Below are 19,586 nucleotides of genomic sequence, written 5' to 3'. Positions count from 1 at the left end.
AGAGGGTGCTTTACATGTATTTTGGTGTTTTGCTCTCTAAGAATATGAAAAACACTCAAAATGCATTTTTTTTTTCTCTCTTCCATATAGAGTGCTATTAATACATTTTAGCGTTTTCGTCCCTAAGAAGCTAAAAAAAAAAAAACTCAAAATACACGCCTTGCGTAATGTTCTTTTGTTTCCCAATGTGGTGTACTTTAAATACAGTTTGGCAGCTTTTACGTAACAAGCTCATAAACACTAAAAATACTCGTTTCTGGTAAAATTATTGAGTTCTATAAAATGTGTTTTACAAGCGTTTTAGGGCCTTTTTGTACGTAAGTAGCTAAAAAGACGTCAAAATACACGTTGTAGGTATTTTTTTTTCTTAGTGTTTTTCAATGATTTATAGTGCTTTAGCGCCGAACACGCTGCAAAATACATGTTTCTGGAAATGAAGTTTCAATTCATTTTTGCTTTTTGGTACCTAAGAAAGTGAAAAACTCTCCATATGTCTTCTCCATATGTCTTCTCCATAAAACGCTATTCATGCCTTTTATCGTTTTGGTACCTAAGAAGCTCAAAAGTACTCTAAATAATCATTTCTCGTAATATTGATTCGTTACTTCATATATAGGCTATTTTTCATTAATTTTGTCATTTTTTATACGAAATAAAACTTAAAAATACTGAAAATACTTGTTTTTGGTTATGTTATTCTTTCTCCATAAAGGGTGTTTGGATGTGTTTCAGCGCTTTGGTACATAGGAAGCTCAAAACGCTCAAAAAACATCTTATTCATAATATTTTTAATTCTCATATATTGTGACGTGTGAACTTTAGCGTTTTGGTGTAAAAGACGCTCATAAACACTCAAAAGACACGTTTATGGAAATGTCGTTTCTTTTCCTCATATAAGGTGCTTTGCATACATTTTGGCATTTTGGTACCTAAGAATGTAAAAAAAAACAAAAAATAATCCTTTTTGGTAATGTTGTTCTGTTTCTCCACATATACTGCTATTAAAGCGTTTTTGCGTTTTTTAGCCTCAAAAAACTAAAAAAAACAACATTCATAATACACTATTCTCGTAACGTCTTTTCTTTATTCCAAATAGGATACTTTGCATGAATTTTCCCGTTTTTTTTTTTTTTTGTGTGTGTATAACAATGTGAATGATACTCATAACACACGTTTTTGGTAATGTTTTCTTTTTCTGTTTCTACTTATAGAGTGCTCTTGGGCGTTTTGTTACTTAGGAGGTCAACAACATTTATAAGACACGTTCCTGAAAATATCGTTTTGTTTCATATTATGGGCTACTTTCATTTTCCCTTTTCTTTGCCTAACAAGCTCAAAAACACTGAAAATACTTGTTTTTGGTAATGTTTTGTCTTTTCCATAAAAAGGTGTTTTGAATGAATTATAGCGTTTTGGTACTTAAAAAAGGTGAAAAACACATAAGAGACCCCCCTTTTTGGTAATTTTGTTTTGAATTCCAAAATATAGTGTTTTCCATGTCTTTCAACGTTTTTGTGCCTAACTCAAAAACTAAAAAAACGAGGTGTTTCTGGTAATGTCACTTCGTTTTCTTATATAGATTGCTTCGCATGCATTTTAGCGATTTGGTACCTAACAATGTGAAAAACACAAAAAAACACGTTTTATTTTAATGTTTTCCTTTGTTCCATATAGAGTATTTTCACTCGTTTTTGTGTTTTCATACAAGAGAAGCTCAGAAACACTCATTATACACTTTTCTCATAATGCCTTTTAGATTCCCCATGTACAGTGGTTTGCATGCATTCTGGCGTTTTGGTATCTAACGAGTTCAAACACACAATACACGCTTTTGGTAACATTGTTCTATTTCTTCGGATCACTTGATTTGTATGCATTTTGACGTTTTGTTACATAAGAAAGTGTAACTCAAAACACACGTTTCTCGTAAAGCCGATCTGTTTCTCCATATGGAGGGCTTTTAATGCATTTTAGATTTTTCGGACAGAAGATCAGAAGCACTCGTTTCTTGTAATATCGTTTTGTTTCCCAATACAGGGTACATTGCATGCATTTTGGCGTTTTGGTACACTCAAATACCTCAATACACTCATTTTTTTTTTTTGTCCTGCTTCTCCATATCGTGCTATTTAACGCGTTTTCGAGTATTTTGTTACCTAAAATGCTGAAAAAACACTCCTTATAAACGTTTTTTGTAATGTCCATACTTATTCGCATATAGAGGACTTTGCATGCATTTTGGTGTTATTTATGTAACAAGCTTAAAAACACTCATAATACTTCTTTCTAATAATGTTACCGTGTGTCTGAATAAAAGGGGTGTGACATGAGTTTAAGCATTTTCGTAGGTAAGTACTTCAAATACACACAGAGAAATTTTTTTGTTAATGTTTCGTTTTCATATATAGGGTGCTTTCGATGCTTTTTAGCGTTTTGTTGTCAAACATGGAGAAAAACACTCATATGATACGTTTCTTGAAAATTCGATTAATTTCACCGTTGAGGTTGCTTTAAGTACATTTTGGCATTTTGATGTCTAACATTGTGAAAACACACAAAATACTAATTTTTTGTAATGTTTCGTTTTTCTATTCATGCGTTTTACCGTTTTGGTGACTAAGAAGCTCAAAAAATTAAAAATATACGTCTTTTGCAATGTTCTATTGTTTACCGATGTTGTGTACTTTCAGCACATATTTGCGGTTGTGTACGTAACAAGCTTAAAAACGTTAAAAATACACTTTTTTTATTGTTTTTCTCTATATTGTTTTTTGCATGCTGTTTAGCGTTTTGATATGCAAGTAGCTAAAAACTCTCAAAGACTCGTTTTTTTTTTTTTGTTTTTTTTTTTCATATAAGGTGTTTTCCATGCGTTTTTTTAACAAGCATCAGCAGACACTCAAAAGACATATTCCTGGAAATGGATTTTCAAATCCGAATAAAGGGTGATTAACATGAATTTTAGCGTTTTTAAACTTAAGGAAGTGAAAAAAAAAAGAAAACGCTCAAAATACATGTTTTTGAAAATGTTGTTCTCTTTTCCATATAAAATGTTATTCATGCATATTATCGTTTTGGTACGTAAGACGATCAAAATGAACCCATAATACCCATTCCTAGTGATGTTGTTTTGGAACCCAGTATAGGGTACTCTCCATATATTTTGTCGTTTTTATGGGTAATAAAATAAAGAAACACTCTAAATACTTGTTTTTCGTAATATTATTCTTTCTTCATATATATAAAAAAAAAAAAAGTATTTTCCGTGCATTTTAGCGTTTTGGTAAGTAAGAAGCTGAAACACTCAACATGTACGTTTTTTTTTTTTTTTTTTTTTTTTGCAGTGTTATTTGGTATTCCCATATATATGATTTCCATACATTTTAGCGTTTTGATGCATAATATGCTTATAGATACTCCAAAGATATTTATCTGGTAATAAAGATATGTATATGAAAATAAACGTTTTTGGTAATGTTCTGTATGGAATTTTTGGCAGTTTGGTACCTAACAATCCAAAAAACACTCAAAATAAGTTTTTTGGTAATGTTCTGTCTTCCATAAATAATGCAATTAAAGAGTTTTTGCATTTTGAGCACTAAGCTGAAAAACACTCACAACACACTTTTCTCGTAATATCTTTCCGTTATTAAATATAGGATATTTTGCATGAATTTACGCATTTTCGTACATAACAATATGAAAAACACTCATAACACGTTTTTGATAGTGTTCTTCTTTTTCTGCATATAGAATGCTATTGAGCGTTTTGTTACTTAAGGAGGTCAATAACATTCATAATACCCATTTCTCGTTATGTTTCACCATATAGGATACATTTCATGCATTTTCTCATTTCTCTACCTACACTCACAAAACATTTGCATTTTGAGCACTAAGCTGAAAAACACTCACAACACACTTTTCTCGTAATATCTTTCCGTTATTAAATATAGGATATTTTGCATGAATTTACGCATTTTCGTACATAACAATATGAAAAACACTCATAACACGTTTTTGATAGTGTTCTTCTTTTTCTGCATATAGAATGCTATTGAGCGTTTTGTTACTTAAGGAGGTCAATAACATTCATAATACCCATTTCTCGTTATGTTTCACCATATAGGATACATTTCATGCATTTTCTCATTTCTCTACCTACACTCACAAAACACTTTTTTGGTAATATTAGTCTGTTTCTAAATAATGGGTGTTTTGCATGTTTTGTTACGTAAGAAGCTCGAAAACACACAAAAGACTTTTTTGGGGTTATGTTTGGTATTAAAAATAGGGTGCTTTCCATGCATTTTAGTGCTTTGGTGTCTAAAACGCACAAAACCCTAAAAAGACACGTTTCTGGTAATTTCACTTTGTTTCCTTAAATAGAGTGCTATGCATGCATAGCACTTCTATTATATATATATATATATATATATATATATATATATATATATATATATATATATATATATATATATATATATATATATATATATATATATATATATATATATATATATATATATATATATATATATATATATATATATATATATATATATATATATATATATATATATAAACACCCAAAATACACGTTTTTGATAATGTTATTCAGTTTGTCCATATGGAGTGCTATTCAACGCGTTTTTTTTTTTTTTTGCGTTTTTAGTACCTAACAAGCTCAAAAACACTCCTAATACACGTTTCTAGAAATGTCCTTTTGCTTACCTATATAGGGTACTATGCATGCATTTTTTGCGTTTAACAAGTTCAAAAACAAAAAAATTTTGTGATGTTATTTTGTGTCTCAACTATCGGTATTTTCCATAGTTTAAACTTTTTTCGTAGGTAAGCACCTCAAAACACTGAAAATGAAAATTTTTGGTAATGTCTTGTTTTCCCATATAGAGTGCTTTTTCTTGTTTAACGTGTACAAAAACACTCATAAGATACGTTTCTTGTAATGTCGTTTCATTTCAACGCAGAGGGTGCTTTACATGTATTTTGGCGTTTTGCTTTCTAAAAATGTAAAAAAAAAAAAAGTAATAATAATAATAATAATAATAATAATAAATAAAAAATACGCATTTTTTTTTTTTTTTTTCCATATAGAGTGCTATTAATTCGTTTTAGCTTTTTCTTGCCTAAGAAGCTCAAAAAGACTCAAAATACACGTCATGCGTAATGTTCTTTTCTTTCCCGATGTGGTATACTTTAAATACATTTTGGCGTTTTTTTACGTAAGAAGCTCATAAACACTAAAAATACACTTTTCTGGTAACGTTAATGCGTTTCTCTTTAAAGCGTGTTTTCCATGCGTTTTAGCGTTTTGGTACGTAAGTAGCTTAAAAAGACAACAAGTCAAAAGACACGTTGTAGGTATTTGATTTATCTATTTATTATTTTTTTCAGAGAGAATCTTTTCAATACTTTTTAGTGCTTTCGTATCGAACACGCTCCAAAAGACATTAAGAAGACATGTTTCTGGAAGTGAAGTTTCAGTTCACCACAGAGGGTACACTGCATGCATTTTGGCGTTCTGGTACCTAAGAATGTGAATACACTAAAAATAATGATAATAATAACTTTTTAATAATACTTTTTTTTTTTTTAATAATGTTCACTCTTCCAAATAGAGTGGTATTCATGCGTGTTAGCATTTTGGTACCTAAGAAACTCAAAAGCACTAAATATGCACTTCTAGTAATATTGATTCATTACCCAATATAGGTTTCATGCATTTTCTCGTTTAAATACGTAACATGCTTAAAAATACTCAAAATACTTGTTTTTAGTAATGTTATTTTCTCTCCATGAAGGGTATTTGCTTGCATTTTACTGCTTTGGCACGTAAAAAGCTCAAAACACTCAAAAAACATGTTTTTCGTAATGTTATTTGGTATTCCCTTATAGAGTGTTTTTCGTGCATTTCAGTGTTTTCCTGCATAACATGTTGTTCACACTCAAAAGACACGTTTATGGAAATGTCGTTTCTTTTCTCCATATAGAGTGCTTTGCATACGTTTTGTAAGTTTGGTACCTAAGAATGTAAAAAACAAAATATGCTCATTTTTACTAATGTTGTGTTATATTGTGCTATTGAAGTGTTTTTTGCGTTTTGCAGCCTGAGGAGCTGAAAAACACTCATAATGCACTTTTCTCGTAAAGTCTTTTTGTTATTCCATATAGGATACTTTTCATGAATTTTCGCTTTTTTTGTACATAACAATGTGAATAACACACATTTTTGGTAATGTTTTTATGTTTCTACATATAGAGAGTGCTATTGAGCTTTTTTTTCATTTAGGAAAATCAATAACATTTATAACACAATTTCCTGAAAATATCGTTTTGTTTCACCACATAGGCTACTTTATTTGCATTTTCCCATTCCTTTGTCTAAACAAGCTAAAAAAAACAAAAACAATGAAAATGATTCTTTTTTGTAATGTGTTGTTTCTCCATAATGGATGTTTTTAATGAGTTCTAGTGTTTTGGTGCGTAAAAAACACAAAAGAATTTTTGGGGGGGTAATTTTGTTTTCTATTCCAAATATGATGCTTTCCATGCTTTTTACCATTTTGGTAATGTCGCTCCGTTTCTCGCATGCAATTTAGCCTTTTGGTACATAACAATGTGAAAAACATACAAAATACACGTTTTATTATGTTTTTTTTTTTCATATAGAATATGTTTTACGCGTTTTTGCTTTTTTTGATACATAAAAAGCTCAGAAAACACTTATTTTTCACTTTTCTCATAAAATGTTTTAGATTCCCAATGTACAGTGGTTTGTGTGGATTTTGCCATTTTCCTACCTAACGAGTTCAAATACGTACAATACACGTAATATTGTTCTGTTTCTTCAAATCAGTTGTTTTGTATGCATTTTGATGCTTTATTTTTACCTAACAAGGTGAAAAAACTCAAAACACACGTTTTCGTAATGTTTATCTGTTTCTCCATATAGACTGCTTTTTAATGAGTTTTAGGATTTTAGGACCGAAGAAGATCAGAAACATTCATTCATCATCACGTTTATTGTAATATCGTTTTATTTCCCAATTCAGAGTATTTTGCATGCATTTTGGTCTTATTCTATGTAAAAAAGAAAAAAAAGAAAAAACGAAAATTCACGATTTTTGTAATGTCATTCTATTTATTCATAAGGAATGCTTTGCATGTGTTTGAGCGTGTTTGTGATTAAGAAGCTTAAAAACACACAAAAGGCACGTATTTCTTATTGTTGATTTGTATTCCCTTATAAAATGCTTCCCATGCTTATTAGCGTTTTGGTGCTTAACACGCTCAAAAACACGCAAAAGATGCATTTCTGATATTGACATTTCGTTTCCTTATATAGAGTTCTTTCCATGTAATTTGTCGTTTAGGCATTTAGCAATGTGAAATACACGTTTTTCGAAATATTCTGTTTCCCCATATTCGAATGTTGTTCACACGCTTTATGATTTTGGTACCTAAGAATATAAAAAACACTTATATAATACACTTTTCTCACAATATATATATATATATATATATATATATATATATATATATATATATATATATATATATATATATATATATATATATATATATATATATATATATATATATATATATATATATATATATATATATATATATATATATATATATTTTTTTTTTTTTTTTTTTTTTCATCAAATGAAGTACTTTCCATACATTTTTCATGTTTCTGTTCCTTAGGAAGCTATAAAATACTCAAAATACACATTTTTGTTAATAGGTAAGTTTTGCATGCCTTTTAGCGTTTTGGTACGTAAAAAGCTACTAATCACTCCAAAGACACGTTTTCGGTAATGTTGTTTTGCATTCTATTCTCATATAGGGTGATTTCCATGCTTTTTAACATTTTGGTGCCTAAAACATTGAAAAACAATCAAACGGCACCTTTCTTGTCATTTTTTTTTTCACCATGTAATTTATATTTATCTTGGCGTTTTATAACCTAACACTCAAAATAAATGTTTATAGTAATGTTGTTTTCTTTCTCCATATAGAGAAAAAATGAGCTTCTTAGGTACCAAAATGCTATAAGACATGAATAACATTCTATATGTATAAAAATGAAATTACTAAAAGTGTGTATTTTGAGTAATTTCACAGCGTTTCGTACCAAAACGCCAAAAATCTCAAAAACAACAATACACGTTTCTCGCAATGTGCTTTTCTTTCCCCATGTTGGGTGCTTCACATGCACTTAAGCGTTTTGGTAATTAACAATGTAAAAAATACTAAAAATAGACATTTTTGGGAATGTTGCTCTTTTTTTTTCATATAAACTTATTCATATATTACTTTTTTTCTTTCATGATTTAAGCCCAAAAACGGTAAAATACATAGAAAGCACCCTATAATGGGATATGAAAAAACATTACGAAAATGTTGTGCCTTTGGGTGTTTTGTGTTTTTTAGCTTCTTGACTCAGCAAAACACTAAAAAGCCTACAAAACGCCGTTCATAGAGAAACAAAATAACATTAATGAAAAGGGAATTTTCAATGTTTTTAGCTTGTTAGGTACTAAAATACTAAAATTCATGGAAAGTACCGTATTTAAGAAATGAAACGATTTTACAAGAAAAGTACATTGTGTGTTCCTGAGATAAGCTCAGGAATACTTATAATACACGTTTCTTATAATGTTCTTTTGTTTCAAAATATAGGGTGCTTTCGATGTATTTTATCGTTTTAAGGCCTAAAAAAAAAAAAAAAATTAGAAAAGACATTTTTTTGGTAATGTAGCTTCGTTTCTCCATATGATTTTTTGGCATTTTGGTACCTAATATTGTGAAAATACTCGAAATATATATTTTTAGTTATGTTCTTATTTCACCTATAGAATACTATTCATACCCTTTAGAGTTTTAGTACCTAAGAATTTCAAATACACAAAAAATGCATAATTCTCGTAATGTCTTTTCGTTTCCCTATATTGGATACTTTCCAGGCATTTTTTGCGTTTTTGTACGAAAGAAGCTGAAAACACTCATAATGCTTGTTTTATCAAAAACAAATATTATGAGTGTTTTCAATTTCTTTTGTTCGTTATTTTCCTTCTCCAGAAAGAGTGTTTTTTGCAAGAATTTTTGCGTTTTAGTACAGGAGTAGCTCAATAACCCTCAAAAAAATTTTTTGCAAAGTTTTTTTTTTCGTTTTTCATGCTTTAGAACGTTTTGGTGCCTAACACTCAAAAGACACGTTTTTAGAAATGTCGTCTCTATTCGCCATATAAGACGCTTTGGATGCATTTTGGCGTTTTGGTACCTAACCATGTAAAATACGCTGAAAATAGACGTTTTTAGGAATGTTATTCTGTTTCTTTATATAGAGTGCTATTCATGCGTTTTGGTACCTAAGCTTTGGTACCAAAGAACACTCATAATAGACGTCTCGGGTAATGACCTTTCATTTCCCCATATATAAGGTACATTGCCTGCATTTTCCGTTTTTCCATGTAAAAAGCACAAAAAAAAATTGTTTCTCGTAATGATATTATCTTATCCCAAAAGTGTTTGCATGAGTTTTAGAGTTTTGTTTTTTTATAATTTCAGTAACACTGAAAAGACACATATAGCATGATTTCCACTTTTTTTTTCTTTATTTTTGCGTTTTTGTGCATAATTTGCTCGAAAACACTAAAAAGATATTTTTCTAGTAATGTCGTTTCGTTTTCCCATATAGTGAGCTTTAGATGGATTTTGGCGCTTTGGTAGTTAATAATGTGAAAAACAATTAAAATACACGTTTTCGGTAATGTTCTTCAGTTTCTCGATGTAGATATGCTATTCATGCGTTTTAGCCTTTAGTACCTAAGAAGCTCAAAACTCCCATAATACACTATTCTCCTAATGTTTTTTTTTATTTTCGTCATATTTGCATGGATTTTTTTTCACTTTTTATGTAACAAGCTGAAAAACTTTTAAAATACACGTTTTCGGTAAAGGTACGAGTATACTGTTTCTCAATAAATCTTTTCTTTTTTTTCATAGGCTTCAGCATTTTAGAACGTAAGTATCTCCATATCACCTATGAGACACGTTTTTGGTAATATTATTTTGTTTTCCTTTATAGGGTTTTTCCATGGTTTTTGCCTAACACGCTCATAAACACTCCAAAGACTCGTTTCTGTTTTTTTTATTTTTTTATTTATTTATTTATTTTCTTATTTTTATTTTTTTTTTTTTTTTTTTTTTGCACCATTAGGGTATTTGGATTTTTTTTTCTTTTATCGTTTTGATACCTATTAATATGAAACACACACAAAATATACGTTTTTTGTTATGTGGTTCTCTTTCTCCATATAGAAAGCTCTTCATTCATATTAGGTTTTAGGTACCTATAAGGTTGATAAATATTTATAACAAAATTCCCTCGTAATGTCCTTTCGTTTCCTTATATAGGACACTTTACATGCATATTGGCATTTTTTTTTTTTTTTTCTACGTAAGAATCTCCAAAATATTGAAAATACTTTTTTTTCGGTAATATTTTTTCGGTAATGTTATTTTTATTTATAAATGGTATTTTTAGGCATTATAGAGTTTTAATACGTAAGCAGTTGAAAAAAAAACACTCAAAAGACATGTTTTTCGTAATGCTGTTTTGTATTCACATATAAAGTGCTTTCAATATTTATTTATTTATTTACATATTTATTTATTTATTTATTATTTTCTTTTTAGCATTTTGGTGCCTTGAACTCTCATAAACACTCAGGAGACACGTTTTCTTTTCCCGTGGCATGCGTTTTGGCGTTTCTGTACCCTACTGTAAAAGAAAAAAAAACCCTGCAAATACACGTTTTTGGTAATGTTATTCCGTTTGTCAATATAGAGTGCTATTCATGTGTTTTAGCGTTTTGATACCTAAAAAGCACAAAAAAAAGCTCATAATATACGATTCATGTAATGTCTATTCTTTTCCACATTAAGGATAGTTTGCATGCGTTTTGGAATTTTCCTATGTAACAAGCAGAAAACTTAAAAAATTCTTGATTTTGGTAATAATATTCAGTTTCTCCATAACAAAATATTTTTGCATGCGTTTTAGCATTTTGGAACATAAGAATTTCTAAAACACTCAAGAGACACGTTTTTGGTGATTTCCATGCTTTTTACCGCTTTGGTAACTAACAAGTATTTTGATAGGTAATAAAAAAAAACTCAAAAGATAAGTTTTTCGTTATGTAATCCCATTTAAAGTGATTTCTATGATTTTTTTTACGTTTTTGTTCCTAACACTATCAACAAACACTCAAAAAACATGTTTCTGCTAATTTCGTTCGTTTCCCCATATACGTGGCTTTCCATGAATTTCGGCCTTTTGGTATTTACTTATATGAAAATCACTCACAATTCACTTTTTTTTTTTTTTAGTAATGTTGTTCTGTTTCTAAATATAGAGCTCCATTCATGTACTTTCTTTTTTTTTTTCATATAGAGTGTTATTCATGCGTTTTATAGTTTTGATAACAAACAAGAAACACTCATAATACACGTTTCTCATAATGTCTTTTTGTTTACGCATATAGGATACTTTGCATGCTTTTTTGCGTTTTTGTGCGTAATAAGCTCAAAAACATTCAAAATACTTGTTTTTGGTAATATAATTCTATTTGTACATAAAAGGTGTTTTTACTTGCGTTTTAGCCTTTCCGTATGTAAGGCGGTGAAAAAACACTCAAAACACGTTTTTGGTAATGTTTTCTATTCGTATATAGGGTGCTTTCCATGCTTTTAACATTTTTCTGTGTAACCTGCAGAAAAAAAATCAAAATATACTTTTCTTGTCTTTCATTTAGTTTCCCCATGAAAAAGGCTAACAATGTGAGTATCTATCAATGTGAAAAACACTCAATTTACACGTTTAGGAACGTTGTTGTTTCTTCGTATAGAGGGATATTAATGCGTTTTCGTGTTTGGTACTAAAAAAGCTAAAAATCCTAACCCTAATACACGTTTCTCATGTAATTTCGTTTTTTAATATAGGGTACAACTCACGTATTTTGGCGTTTTTCTACGTAAGCAGCTCAAAAACACTGGAAAATAGTTGTTATTGGTAATGTTATTGTTTCTCCATAAAGTGTGTTTTGCAAGCGTTTCAGAGTTTTGGTCAGTATAAAGTTCAGACACTCAAAAGACGTTTATCGTAATGTTGTTTTATATTCACATATAGGGTGATTTCCCTTCTATTTAGCGTTTTAGTGTCAAACAAGATAAAAAACAATCAAAAGACGGGATTTTGGTAATGTCGTTTTGTTTCCCTATATAGGGGATATTGCATGCATTTTTACGTTTTGCTACCTAACAATATAAAAAAAATACTCAAAATGCACGTTTTTGGTAATGTCCTGTTTCTTCATATAGAGTACTATTCATGCGTTTTATGATTTTGATACCTACGAACCCTAAAAACATTCGATGTCTTTTCGTTGTCCCATATACGATAGTTTCGTGTATCCTTTCATTTTTCTACATCTTTTTGGCCTTTTTGTAACATGTTCAAAAACACTCAAAATACTTGTTTTTGCTATTTATTTTGTTTTTCCATACAGAGATACATGCGACTTGACGTTTTTGGTAATGTTCTTTTGTTTTCCCATATAGGGTGCTTTAGATGATTTTTAACGTCTCGGTGCCTAGCAAGCTCGCAAACACTCGAAAGACACGTTTCTGGATATATCGTTTTCTCTCTCCATTTAAGAGGCTTTTTATGGATATTGGCGTTTTGGTAACTAACAATGTGAAATACATTTAAATTTTTTTTTTTTTTTTTTTTGTTGTTTCTCCATCAAGATTGCTACTCATGTGTTTTAGCGTTTTGGTACATGAGAAGCTGAAAAACTTATCAAACACAAGTTCCTTGAAATGACTCCTCTTTTCCCCATAATTTTTTTTTTTTTTTATGTAGGAAAGGACACTGGCCAAGGGCAACAAAAATCCAGTAAAAAAAAAATATGCCCACTGAAATGCCAGTCCCATAAAAGGGTCAAAGCAGTGGTAAAAAATTGATGAATAAGTGTCTTGAAACTTCCCACTTGAAGGAATTCAAGTCATAGGAAAGTGGAAATACAGAAGCAGGCAGGGAGTTCCAGAGTTTACCAGAGAAAGGGATGAATGATTGAGAATACTGGTTAACTCTTGCGTTAGAGAGGTGGACAGAATAGGGGTGAGAGAAAGAAGAAAGTCTTGTGCAGCGAGGCCGCGGAAGGAGGGGAGGCATGCAGTTAGCAGGATCAGAAGAGCAGTTAGCATGAAAATAGTGGTAGAAGACAGCTAGATATGCAACATTGCGGCGGTGGGAGAGAGGCTGAAGACAGTCAGTTAGAGGAAAGGAGTTGATGAGACGAAAAGCTTTTGATTCCACCCTGTCTAGAAGAGCAGTATGAGTGGAACCCCCCCCAGACATGTGAAGCATACTCCATACATGGATAAGGCCCTTGTACAGAGTTAGCAGCCTGGCGGGGGTGAGAAAAACTGGCGGAGACGTCTCAGAACACCTAACTTCATAGAAGCTGTTTTAGCTAGAGATGAGATGTGAAGTTTCCAGTTCAGATTATAAGTAAAGGACAGACCGAGGATGTTCAGTGTAGAAGAGGGGGACAGTTGAGTGTCATTGAAGAAAAGGGGATAGTTGTCTGGAAGGTTGTGTCGAGTTGATAGATGGAGGAATTGAGTTTTTGAGGCATTGAACAATACCAAGTTTGCTCTGCCCCAATCAGAAATTTTAGAAAGATCAGAAGTCAAGCGTTCTGTGGTTTCCCTGCGTGATATGTTTACCTCCTGAAGGGTTGGACGTCTATGAAAAGACGTGGAAAAGTGCAGGGTGGTATCATTAGCGTAGGAGTGGATAGGACAAGAAGTTTGGTTTAGAAGATCATTAATGAATAATAAGAAGAGAGAGGGTGACAAGAGGAACACCACTGTTAATAGATTTAGGAGAAGAACAGTGACCGTCTATCACAGCAGCAATAGAACGGTCAGAAAGGAAACTTGAGATGAAGTTACAGAGAGAAGGATAGAAACCGTACGAAGGTAGTTTGGAAATCAAAGCTTTGTGCCAGACTTTATCAAAAGCTTTTGATATGTCCAAAGCAACAGCAAAAGTTTCACCAAAATCTCTAAAAGAGGATGACCAAGATTCAGTAAGGAAAACCAGAAGATCACCAGTAGAGCGGCCTTGACGGAACCCATACTGGCGATCAGATAGAAGGTTGTGAAGTGATAGATGTTTAAGAATCTTCCTGTTGAGGATAGATTAAAAAAAACTTTAGATAGGCAAGAAATTAAAGCAATAGGACGGTAGTTTGAAGGATTAAAACGGTCACCCTTTTAAGGAACAGTTTGAATGTAAGCAAACTTTTGTACTTTCCACGCATTTTTCTACTTAACTCAAAAACACCCCAAATACACGTTTTTAATAGAAATATATTTTTTCCATGAAGGGCGTTTTACATACGTTTTAGTGTTTTGGTAAGTGGGTCAAAACACTAAAACGAGACGTTTTTTTGTTTAACGTGCTTTTGTTTTACTTATAAGGTGTTTTACATGCTTTTTTGTATTTTGGTTCCTAGTGCGGTCATAAAGATTCAAAATTAATGTTTCTGGAAATCTCTTTTTTTTTTTTTTTAATATGTTTTGTATGCTTTTTGGATTTTTGGTAACTAACAAAGTGAAAAACACTCAAAATATTTGTTTTGCGTTATGCTATTATGTTTCTCTATAAAAGGTGTATTGCATGCGTTTAAGCGTTTTGATATATAAGTGGTTCAAAAACAGTCAAAAGACACATTTTTGCTAGTTTAATTTTCCAAAAGAGGTGATATCTATGCTTTCTAACGTTTATTGTGCCTAAAACGTTGAAAAACTCTCTGTTAACTCTCTGTTAACTCTGTTAATGTCGTTTCCTTTCCCTACACATGTGGCTTTGCATGCATTTTGGCGTTTGGTGCCTAACAATGAAAAAAAAAAAATACGTCTTTGGTAATAAAGTTTTGTTTCGCCATACAAAGTGCTATTCATGGATTTTAACGTTTTAGTTCCTAAGAAAATAATTCTCATAATGCACGTCTCTCATCATATAATTTTCTTTTCCCATATAGAGTACTTTCCATGCATTTTAGAATTTTTGTACGTAACAAGCTGAAAAAAACTCTAAAAATACACGTGTTTTGGTAAAGTTATGCTTTTTCTCCATTAAGGGTGTTTTGACTGCGTTTTAGCGTTTTGTAGCTTAAAAACACTGAAAGAGAAGTATTTTGTAATGATGTATTTTTTTTTCCACATATTATACTTTCAATGTTTTTTTTAGCGTTTTGGTGCCTAACATGTCCATAATCACTCGTCAATCACGTTACTTAAAATGTTTCCTTTCTCCATATAAGGTGATTACTCGTATATGCATTTTGGCTCTTTGGTACCTAACAATGTGAAATACACCCTAAATACACTTTTTTTTGGTACTGTTATTTTGTTTTTTTCAAATAGAGGATTATTCATGCGTTTTAGCGTTTCAGTAGAAGCTCAAAAATATTCTTAATACACGTTTCAGGTAATGTCTTTTTCTCTCCCCATATAGGTTGCTTTACATGCATTTTTGTGTTTATGTAAGTAACATGCTCAAAGACAATGAAAAAAAAAATGTTTTTGGTAATGCTACTCTATCTCCATTAAGGGTATTTAGCGTGTGTTTTTGCATTTTGGCATGTATATAGCTCCAAATATTTCTAAAGACTCGTTTTGTTTTCCAATATAAGGTGCTTTCCAAGCACAGCAAGTTTTGCTGTCTAACATGCACAAAATACTCAAAAGATACGTTTCTCTAAATGGTGAATTTTTTTTTTTCCCCCGATATAGGGCACAATGCATGCATTTTGGCGTTTTGATACTTAACTGTAAAAAAAAAAACACTCAAAATACGCGTTTTTTGGTAATATTGTTGTTTCTTCACATGGAGTGCAATTCAACGCTTTTTTGCTTTTTGGTACCTAAGAAACTCAAAAATACTACTAATACTCCTAATGTCTTTTCGTTTTCCAAATTTTCCCCCGTTTCATTTAATGTATTACTATTATGTTTCTCCATATAGTATTATTCATGCGTTTCAGCGTTATGGTACCTAAGAAGCTCAAAAACACTAAAAATACATGCCTCTCGTAATGTTCTTTCGTTTCCCGATGAAATATACTTTCAATACATATTTGCGCTTTTGTAACAAGATGAAAAACACAGAAAATCCACGTTTTCCGTTAAAGTTGTTATAGTTTCTCTATAAAAAAGATGTTTAGCAAGTGCTTTATTGTTTCGGTACGTAAGTAGCTAAAAAACACTCAAAACACACATTTTCGTATTTTTTTTTTCCCATATTAAGTTTTTTCTTTTCCTTTTAGTGTTCTTGTGCCTTTAAAGGACACTCAAAAGATATGTTTATGTAAATGAAATTTGAATTCATAATTAAGGATGCTTTGCATGTATTTTGGCGTTTTGATATTTAAGAATGTAAAAACAGTTGATAATATTGTTCTCTTTCTGAGATAGAGTATTATTCATGAGTTTTAGTGTTTTAGTAACTTTTAAACAAAGCACTCATAATATTTATTTCTAGTAATGTTCTTTCTTTACCTCAAATAGGGTTTTTCCATGTATTTTGTCGTTTTTATACGTAATGTTTTCTTTTTCCATATATAGAGCTACTCACTCGTTTTAGAGTTTTGGTACATAAAGAATCTCAAAAATACGCATAATACACGTTTCTCGTAATGTCCTTTCCTTTTCCTATATAGAGTGCTTTGCAAGCATTTAGCTTTTTTGGTACTTAATAACGCAAAAGTCACTGAAAACAGAGTTCTTAGAAAAATTTATTCTTTTTCTCTTTAATGCGATTCGGCGTTTTGCTACTTAGGAAGCTTAGGAACACATAAAACACTTTTTTTTTTTTTGTATTATCGCTTTTTTTCTGAAATATACTACTTTCCATGGATTTTTGTATTGCTGTACGTAATTAGCTCAAAACATTGAAAATAAACGTTCTTTGGTAAAATTATTTCGTTTCTCCATAAACAGTGTTTTGCAGTTATTTTTAGCGTTTTGGTACGTTAGCTCAAAAACACAAAACACTCAAAAGGAACATTTTTCGTAATATTATTTTGTATCCAAAATAGGGTGCCTCCTATTTATCTTAGCGTTTTGGGGCCTAAAACACCTTTTTGTTAATGTAGTTTTGTTTCTCCATATTAAGCGCTTTGTATGCATTTTGGTGTTTTGGTATCGAACATTGTGAAAAATACTCAAAATAGACTTTTTGGTAATGTTTTTTTTTTTTTCTACATATATAGTTTTATTTATGCCTTTTAGCGTCTTGGTACCTAAAAAGCTGAAAACACATACAAAAAGAACACAAAAAGCACAAAAAAAAGAAGCTCAATATGTAGAATTGTCTTGATGTCTTCTTCCCATATAAGGGAACTTTGTATTTTTTTTTTTTTTCCGCTTTTGTACAAAAGAAGCTGAAAAAAAAAAACATACTACTTATTTTTGTTAATGGTATTATCTCTCTCCATTAAGTGCTTTTTGCAAGTGTTTTATCATTTTAGTAAAAGTAGCTAAAAACACACACAAAAAAACATGTTTTTGGGGGGGAGGTAAAGTTGCTTTGTTTTCCCATATAGGGCACTTTTTGTGCGTTTTATCCCTAACACGTTTATAAACACTAAAAGGACTCATTTCCGGAAATGTCGTTTTTTTCGACATATATGGTGTTATTGTTATTAAGCATATTGGTGTTTTGATATCTAACCGTGTGAAATATACTGAAAATGAACGTTTTTAGTAATATTATATTTGTTTCTTCACACAGAGTGCTATTCATGCGTTTTAGCGTTTTGGCACCTAAGAAACTAAAAAAAAACGCTCTTAATAGACATCTCTTGTAAAGTCCTTTCATTTCCCCATATAGGATAGATTTCCTGAATTTTGTGTTTTCGTAAGAAGCATAAAACAAATAAAAAGAACATTATAAACACTTGTTTTTCGTGAGATTGTTCTCTTTATAAAAGGCATGCGTTTTAGCGGTTTGATACATTATAAGTTCATAAACACTGAAAACACACGTTATTTGGATTTTTTTTTTTTTTTTTTTTTGTGTGAGTGATTTTCTTGATTTTTATCGTTTTGGTGCCTCATACGCTAAAACACACACACACACACACAAAATACACGTTTCTGGTAATGTTGTTTTGTTTGCCCGTACAGTGAGCTTTACATTGATTTCGTCATTTTGGCTCTTAATAATGTAAAAAAACAATCATATTACGCGTTTTTTGGTAATATTTTTCTCTTTATCGATATAGAATATCATTCATGCGTTTTAGCATTTTGTACTGAAGAAGCTTAAAAACTCTCATAATACACTATTTTCATAATGTCTTTTCGTTTCCCCATATAGAATAGTTTGCATGCATTTTGCCATTTTTCTACCTTACAAGCTCAAAAACACACGTTTCTTGTAAAAATATACTGTTAGTCTATATATATATTTTTTTTTGCATGGTTTTTAGCGATTTAGTGCGTAAGTAGCTCCAAATCACTGAAAACGCACGTTTTTGGTAATATTGTTTTCTTACTAATATATGATTCTTCTCATGCTTTTTGTCTAAAACGCTCATAAACAAAGAAAAGACTAGTTTCTGGATGTCTTTTTTACCATTATATAGGTTATTTTGCATGTATTTTGAGGTTTTAGTACTTAATAATGAGAAATACACTCAAAATATCCTTTTTTTTCTGTAATGTTCTGTTTTTTCTATATAGAGTGTTTTTCATGCGCTTTACTATTTAGGTACATAAAAAAGAAAACACTTAATACAAGTATCTCATAGTGACCTTTCCTCTCTTCATGCTTGCATGCATTTTTGGCGCTTTTTTACGTAACATGGTGAAAAAAAACACTGAAAATAGTTTTTATTTTTTTTTTGTAATGTTATTCTTTTTATCCATAAGGAGCGTTTTGCAGTCATTTTAGCGTTTTCGTACATATGCAGTTGAAAATACTCATGACACATATTTTTGTGATGCTGTTATCTATTCCCAGATAAGATGTTTTAAACGTTTTTTTTTTTATTTTTTTATTAGCGTTTTGGTGCCGAGCACGCTCACAAACACTCAAGAGACACGAGTCTCGAAATTTCGTTTCCTTTTCCCATATAGGGTGCATAGCATGCATTTGGCGTTTTGGTACCTTACTGTGAAATACTCTTAAAATACACGTTTTTGGTAATGTTATTTTGTTTCTCCATATAGAGTGTTTTAACGTTTTGGAAAATAAGAAGCTCAAAAACCATCATAATACACGATTATCGTAATGTGTATTTTTTCCTAATTAAGGGTACTTTGCATGCATTTTTGCATTTTCTGAAAAACTCTAAAATTCTTATTTTTTGGTAATATTCTGTTTCTACATAGCGTATTTTTTTGCATGCGTTTTAACATTTTGGTACGTAAGAAGTTCAAAAACATTCAATGCACGCGTTTTTGCTGTT

The sequence above is a fragment of the Scylla paramamosain genome, chromosome 7 (assembly GCF_035594125.1).
Source record: "Scylla paramamosain isolate STU-SP2022 chromosome 7, ASM3559412v1, whole genome shotgun sequence".
Lineage (NCBI taxonomy): Eukaryota > Metazoa > Arthropoda > Malacostraca > Decapoda > Portunidae > Scylla > Scylla paramamosain.
The sequence above is the reverse complement of the archived record's forward strand: the minus strand, read 5'-3'. Positions refer to the sequence as shown.